At 53.5% G+C, this 7,989-nt stretch overlaps 1 pseudogene; it reads right to left on the minus strand.

Annotated features, from left to right (window-relative positions):
* Positions 1–296: 296 nt before the first annotated feature.
* On the minus strand, positions 297–3,198 carry LOC128066752 (elongation factor 2-like; annotated as a pseudogene).
* Positions 3,199–7,989: the final 4,791 nt, after the last annotated feature.

The following is a 7,989-nucleotide window of genomic DNA, read 5'->3' on the forward strand; positions in this document are numbered from 1 at the left end:
GCTATCAGGGAAGCCCAGTATCTCTCTCTTTTTTTCTTTTTTTTTTTTCCCACCATGTTGAGTTTATTATTCCAATGGCACTAATACAGCTGGAGGTGCTCAGTGACACTGTGCAGGCGGGGTTTCCTGCCTTCTAGCTTCTGTCCAAAGAGAACATCTACCCGCTTGTTTCTTGCCCCTTCTGGAGGAAAATCCACTAGGGGCCATTTACCCAAATAAACCTCTTAATGCGTTTATTTTTAACTTCTTGACATTAAGTTTCCCTCTCAACAAAAAAGTATTGGTTGTCCCATCCCCTCCCCCATTCCCACCGGCCAGATAAGTCCCTGCTCCGAGGGCACTTGTTGCCCCTAAAATCTGGAAAGAAATATCGAAAGAAACAGCATCAAGTGTTCATGTTGAGTGATGGCACGAAGTGGGCCCCAGAAACCTGTCAGGCAGAGCATTACTGGGTCTGGACAGCCTCGAGGTGTTGTGGAGAATGTGGGGGCTTGTTGCTGTGGTCACTTGTCCCTGGGCGCAGGGGCCGCGCCAAGTCCCACCCAGTGGCAGGCTAAGCAGAGGCCGCCTACAACTTGTCCAGGAAGTTGTCCAAGGCTGGGATCCCTTCCTTCAGGCCTTTGCGCTTGCGTGTCTCCGCCACCACCTGACTGGGGCGGCTGGTGTTGTCAAAGGGGTCACCGGGCAGGATCTGCCAGTGGTCGAACACACACTGGGGGAAGGCCTGGCCACCCGTGTTGGACCTCAGGTCAGCGGTGAAGCCAAAGGACTCATTGACAGGGAGGTAGGCCTTCACAACAAACATGGGAGTGCCGGCCACCTGGGTCTCCTCAAAGACGTGGTCCCGCTTTCTGTTCAGGACACCGTAGATACCACCAACCACTTGTTCCGGACACTGGATCTCCACAAGATAGATGGGCTCCATGAGCCGGGGCTGGGCAGTCAGCACACTGGCATACAGGCAGCGCCAAGCTGTGGGGATGATCTGGCCACCCCCACGGTGGATGGCATCAGCGTGCAAGTGTCACATCATGGACGTCAAAGCGCATGCCCCGCATATTCTCCTCGCACAGCGCCCCCTCCTTGGTGGCCCACTGGAAGCCAGCCACCACACTGTCCTTGATTTCGCTGAGGTACTGTACACCCTTGGTGATGTCCGTGAGGATGTTGGGGCCCGTGCCATCAGGGCCGAAGCACCAGATCTTACGGGCCTCAGCCATGTCCCACTCGTACTTCTCAGCCAGGTAGCGGGCCCGCTGCTTGAGCTCCTGGCGTGCGGACACCTCGCCCTTGTCGATGTCCTCAGCCCGGCCATCAGGGAAGGGCCGCGCCTTCATGTAAAGCCTATTGTGCTTGTTGGGGGACTTGGACAGGCAGAGCACGTTCGACTCCTCACTGACAGTCTCCCGGTACGAGACAACTGGGTCAGATTTCTTGATGGGGATGCAAGCAGGATCCTCCTCCAGGTCCTTGAGGCAGATCTCCAAGTGCAGCTCCCCAGCCCCCGCGATAATGTGCTCCCCGGACTCCTCGATGATGCACTGCACCATGGGGTCCGACTTGGCCAGCCGCTTCAGACCTTCCACCAGCTTGGGCAGGTCGGCCGGGTTCTTGGCCTCCACAGCGACCCTGACAACAGGGCTCACGCTGAACTTCATCACCCGCATGTTGTGGGCATGCTCGAAGGTGGTGATGGTGCCAGTCTTCACCAGGAACTGGTCCACGCCCACCAGACCCACAGTGTTGCCACAAGGCACATCCTCGATGGGCTCCACGTAACGGCCCATCATCAGGATTGTCCTCTGGATCGGCTTCAGGTACAGGTCCTCCTTCTTCCCAGGAGTATAGTTGGGTCCCATGATGCGGACCTTCAGGCCAGTAGACACCAGCCCTGAGAAGACCCGGCCGAAGGCATAGAACCGACCTTTGTCAGAGGTCGGCACCATTTTGGAAATGTCCATCATGAGAGGGCCTTTGGGATCACAGCTTTTAATGCCCATGGCTGCCTCATCGTCTGGGGGACCCTCATACAGGAGCTCACAGCGGTACTTCTGGGCTGTCCCAGGGGAAGGCAGGTGGATGGTGATCATCTGCAGCAGGGCGTCCCCAGCAGGCAGCCAGCGGCGCATCACAGCCTTCAGAAGTGGTTTGCCCTCCTTGTCCTTATCTTCACTGTCCAACTTGATGTCCAGTTTTTCAATTAGTTTTGCCGTCTCCTCTTTCTTGAAGTTCATGATTGCATCAAACACCTTGAAGACTGGGTCCAGGATGAGCTGGCAGAACGTCCGTGGCAGCTTCTTGCCATCAGGGCTATTGGCTGACTTGCTGAACTTGCCAGTGGCTGGATCAAAGCACCGGTCTCCCCACAGCTTTTTCATCATGTCCTCCACCTTCTTGGCCCGCTCAGCAGGCCCTAGCTGTCCCTCGCCCTTGGCGGCAAACTTGGCCACATACATCTCTGCAAACTGCTTCAGGGTAAAGGCCCGACCATGGAGACCAGATCCAAAGCCAACAGTACCAAGGATGGGGTCAATCATGATGTTGCCCATGGGGCCGCTCTCGCCCTCGCCGTAGGTAGAGATAACGACATTGACATTCTCCACGATACGCTGGAAGGTTTGGTAGAGCTCCTCAGGCTCCAGCTGCAGCTCAAGCAGGGCCCGGTCCATCTTGTTCATCATCAGCACTGGCTTGATGTGCTCAGCGATGGCCTGGCGCAGCACCGTCTCTGTCTGCACACACACACCAGACACACAGTCCACCACCACCAAGGCACCGTCAGTGACACGGAGTGCGGCTGTCACCTCTGAGGAAAAGTCGACGTGCCCAGGGGAATCAATGAGGTTGATGAGGAAGCCAGAGCCATCCTTGCTCTGCTTGATGAAATTCAAGTCGTTCTCTGAAAGCTCGTAGAAAAGGGAGATGGCCGTTGACTTGATGGTGATGCAACGCTCCTGCTCGTCCTTCCGGGTGTCAGTGAAGCGGGTCTCCCCAGCCCGGGCAGAGGCGATGATACCCACCTTACACACCAGGGAGTCTGTCAGAGTGGACTTGCCATGGTCCACGTGGGCGATGACAGACATGTTCCGGACGTTGGCCTTCTTGTCCATGATGGCCCGGATCTGGTCTACTGTGAAGTTCACCATGGTGGCGGATGGCGGTGGATTCTCTCAAGCAGATCCGAGCGAGCTGGGTCGCGCCGAGCAGCCCAGTATCTCTTAAGGCCAGCTATTCATTGATATCTCTTAAGGCCAGCTATTAATTGTAGGATTCCCCTAATTAGTCTTCACAGGATTAAGGTGGCAACCTGCTAAGGTAGCAATCGATGTCTTTTTTCTAGAGGACAAAACTGGGGCTCAGAGAAGCGGGTAACAGGTAACACAGCTACAGCAAGGAAGTGTGCACCTAGACAAACTCCCCAGATCCTGCTGTTAGAACCCAGGGAAGCCATATGGTGTGGCTTGTCCATGTGACAGGGGCTAAGGCACCCAGCCCACACTGGATACTGTGGGGACCTGACTTGGTAACTGCCGTCTGGAAGCTCTGAGACTCACAAAAGCAATTTGCACTGAAGAGAGGAAGGACACCTCCCTTCATCCGCCCCACCACACCCTCCGGGTTCTCCCATACCCTGCCCCCTTTCTCTTGCTTTGTGAGGGAATAAGAGTCACACTCATGTGACCACATTGGCTGTCCACTGTTCACGAGCTACCAAGTGGAGCTGCTACAGGAGAGGCCATGAGCCTTTGCCCCTGAGTACCTCTCTTTCCTTTGCACCGTGGGAGCCCTCCTCCACACCTGCACACCAGAGGCCTTTTCTGAGACACGTAGGGACCCTCCCTCAGTTTGCAACAGGTTGCCTCCATCGCTGTCCTTTCAATGCCTCCCTTGAAACTCAGCGCATGAGCTCCTTTGTCTGCATCGCGGCCCACCTGGCTGCCACGGGAGGGACAGAGCTGACAATGAATCCAAAGCTCGAATCTCACAGCCAGGAATCTGTGTATAAAGGACCTGATCATTCACGCTGTAGAGGCTGTAGTAGGTTGCAGGGATCCGTAACCAGGGCTTAGGCTAAAGTGACTCCACAGCTGTTTTAATGCCTGGGGAGGGTTCTGGCTATAGTGTGGGTGGGGTGAGTCTCCTGAGGTTCTGAAGGCCCCCTAGTGCAGGTTCATGGTGCAGAGAGAAGAGAAGGTGGAGTCCTTCCCTGGAGGTGGTCACAGCTCATGGACGAGCCAGACAGGCAGGCAGGGCTCGATAGCACCTGAGCTGCCTTCATGAGTGAATGGTGTGGGGGCAGAGGAAGAGAATCAGGTCTGCTCCCTTATGTGGTGCCCAGGGCAGGTTGTCACCAGACTAAACACTTACTATGGTGATGACCATCACTGCCGTCTGCAGAGGGTTTACATTGGTGTGTGTCTACATCTGAGCAGTCAGGCCGTTGCTAAACCACACTGGCCATGGGCATTGCCTCTCCTTAGAACTTGATATGTTTCGTCTCTTCCTTACTGGACATTCGTTGCCAAGAGGGTTTTGGGGCCACACGGATGTTGGCTTTTTCTCTAGCTTTGTCTCATGAGGGATGAGTTTCTGGTTGTTGGTGTGGTTTGTTTTTCCAGCTCCCTTGCTTGGCTTATTTTGTGACTTTGTTTCTGCCAGAGGAAGGGCTTAGGATCTGGCTTCTGGCTGAGATGTGACACTTACCACAGCAATGCCGACGTGGAGATCATGACCACATTTGCCAAAAGGGCTTTGTTTTGCAGAATACATCTCGAAAGTACCTACACTGTCCTTTCAGATACGCAAAGGCTATTTGAAATGAAATAAAAAACAAGAATTCTCAAGTTGACTCTTAGAATATGTGGGGAATCAGAAAAATCCCCTGGAGAAGGGAAACACTACCCACTCCAGTATTCTGGCCTAGACAATTCCTTGGAGTGTATAGTCCATGGGGTCACAAAGAATCAGACAAAATCGGATGACTGAACAACAACAGTGATGATGTCTCACCATTTGTCAAACAGAGAAACCAGCAGTATTTGCACGACTGTGTGCATGTTCAGGTGCTCATTCGTGTCCAACTCTTTGCAGCCCTGTGGCCTGTAGCACCCAAGATCCTCTATCCGTGGAATTTTTCAGGCAAGAATACGGAAATGGATTACCATTTCCACCTCCAGGGGATCTTCCCCACCCAGGGACTGAACCCAGGTCTCCTGCATTTCACAATCTACACTGGCTGGCGGGTTCTTTTCTGCTGAACCGTCTGGGAAACAACTCATTACATCACTGGGTTATTCTAAAGTACTTCACTTAGAGTCTGGCACTCGGGAAGTTCTCACTGGTGATGTGAATATTCAGTCATGTATCATCATTGCTCATATGATAATGGAATGGCCACGCTCACAAAGGAGAAAGAAGAGCCTTTCCAAGTCCAGTTAAATCCTTCACCACACATATCTTCTTTAAATCTTCTGACTTTGAAATAAACATCAGGCATAAAGACATTGGTTATGGCCACCAGGAAAGATCGAGTTCTACTAGTAAGTGACGAGGCTTCTTCCAGTTCCAACATGCATGTGTTGTTTCCCCGGCATCACCCAGCACTTCTGTGACAACAGCTGGGGGTCCTGCAACCTAACTCAGTGTGGACCCTGCCTATCTGGGGGTAGTTCCAGACCCCACAGGTTAAAGGCCCAGCCCTACAAGACTCTCCCCCCACTCCAGCCATCATTTGCAAGCCCAGATTGTCACCTGCGCTCTGACCCGCTGGCTACCCGTTCCGAGGTTCTAATGACTTTGGGTTCTATTAATTTTTGGAGTGGTCGCGGAACTCAGAGAAACATGTTGCCTAGTAGATCACAGCCTTATTGTAAAAGGTAATAAACTCAGGAACAGCAGATGGAGGGGGATACATAGGACAGGGTGTGTGTGGGGGAGGCACGGAACTTCACGTTCTCCGAGCCTCACTTTCCCCAAATCTGCATGTGTTCCTCAACCCAGAAGCTGTCCAGACCCTGTTTGGGGATTTTTATGGAGGAGTCATCACACAAGCACAATTGATTAAATCAGTGGCTGTTGGTGATCGCTTCAACCAGAAGCCCTTTTGGCTTTCCCAGACATGGTCAGGGGAGGAGCGGGGCAGAGGAGGGACCGGAAATTCCAATCCTTAACCATGTGCTTAGTTGCCCTGGCAAGCAGCGCCCCCCTTTGGAAAGGAGGCACTCTCCGAAAAGCCACCTCATTCACCTAACAAGAGACACCTTGACTGCTCTCCCCACTTCGGTAATTGCCAGAGTTTTAGGAGCTCTGTGCCAGGACCAGGGGCAAAGACCAAAAATGTATTTCTTATTATTAAAACAAATCACAAGGTCACGGTGACCCCAAACATCAGTGATAATTTGGTTCTATAGCCTTAAAAGTTTTTCAGCAGTTGAGTGGGCTTTTTTAAACAAAATTTGGGGGCCACACCTCGAGGCATGCGGTGATCTTAGTTCCCCAACCAGGGATTGAACCCACTGTCCCTGCATTGGAAGGCAGAGTGTTAACCGCTGGACCACCAGGGAAGTCTCTGATTGGGCCCTTTTTAGGTGAAACTGTTATTGGCATAAACTAAATGGTTCAAGATTTCAAAAAGCTGGAGCTGAGCATGAGCCATCTTCCTGTGGTGTCTTCAGATCATTACCGACTTTTCCATGGCCCCTGCAACCCTCAGCTTTCCCCTGAGATGAATCAGTCCCCAGGAAGCCTGTTGCCTGCCCCTGCTCGAGACCAGAGTCTATTCAGCGGCCACTGGGCACAGGCAGCGTGCGGGGTGTGTGCGGGTCCACACCAACCTGAGTAGTGGAGAGATGTCAGGGAAGACTCATTCCCGGGTGTGCTCTGATTACAAGAAGTGAGAAGGTTTGGGGAACAAAATAGCCTCGGAGAGAGCCCAGTCACACTACCTTGCCCACTGTGAAACAAAACTGGGGCTTCTGCATGCTTCCCCAGGGAGAAAGAAATCCATGGACTCCATTGGATACTCAAGCAATGACCTCCAAAAGATGAAGAGTCTTAAAGTGGGATTTCTCAGCCTTGGTGTTGTTGGCATTTAATATCTTGCAGCATTCATAAATGCAACTGAAAATGTCCCCAGATGTCACCAGTGTCCCCCGGGCCCAAACACGAGGGCCAGCTGGACAGGCTGGACCAGGAGCAAGGATGAAGGAAATGAAAGTCGCTCAGTCATGTCTAACTCTTGGCGACCCCATGGGCTATACAGTCGATGAAATTCTCCAGGCCAGAACACTGGACTGGGTAGCCTTTCCCAGGAGACCGAACCCAGGTCTCCTGCATCGCAGGCAGATTCTTTACCCGCTGAGCTCCAAGGGAGGCCCAAGGGAAGCCCAGAAGCAGGGGTGGGGGGATGCAAAAGGACAGGGAAGTAAGAGCAGTGGGGGCAGATAAGCAAGTCTGCCCTCCTGAAATGTCTGCTGGCCCGGTCGTCTGCAGTTATGACTGGGCGGGGTGTGGAGGGCACAGGGGCTCAGAGGTGTGTGACCCCCTTTGCTCCCCCTGGGCCAGCAGGTGTGTGAGGCTGAGCCGCTCTGAGGCAACATGGGCTTTGAGCCCCACACAGATGGGGCCCCTGTGTGCAGCGTGAGCCTTTCTCCCGAGTCAGGAGGTTTATTGTTGAGAAGACATCCCGTGATGACCGGGGGAAGACTGGCCTGGCTGAGGTAGCGGTCGATTGGTGGATCTTAGGGACACAGAACATTGAGTGTCCCAGGTGGGGCTTCTGATACCGACGACCACAAACTGGGGTGGTGGGGAGGCTTAAAACAATACTAATCGACAGTCTCCCAGTTCTGGGGGCCAGAAGTCTAAAGTCAAGGGTCAGCAGGACCGGGCCCCCCGACCTGGGCTCTGGAGGAGCGTCACTCCCAGCTCTTCCAGTTTCTGGGGCTCCAGGTGTTCCTGGGTTTGTGACCACATCCCCTCAGCCTCGGC

Source organism: Budorcas taxicolor, chromosome 21 (assembly GCF_023091745.1).
Source record: "Budorcas taxicolor isolate Tak-1 chromosome 21, Takin1.1, whole genome shotgun sequence".
Lineage (NCBI taxonomy): Eukaryota > Metazoa > Chordata > Mammalia > Artiodactyla > Bovidae > Budorcas > Budorcas taxicolor.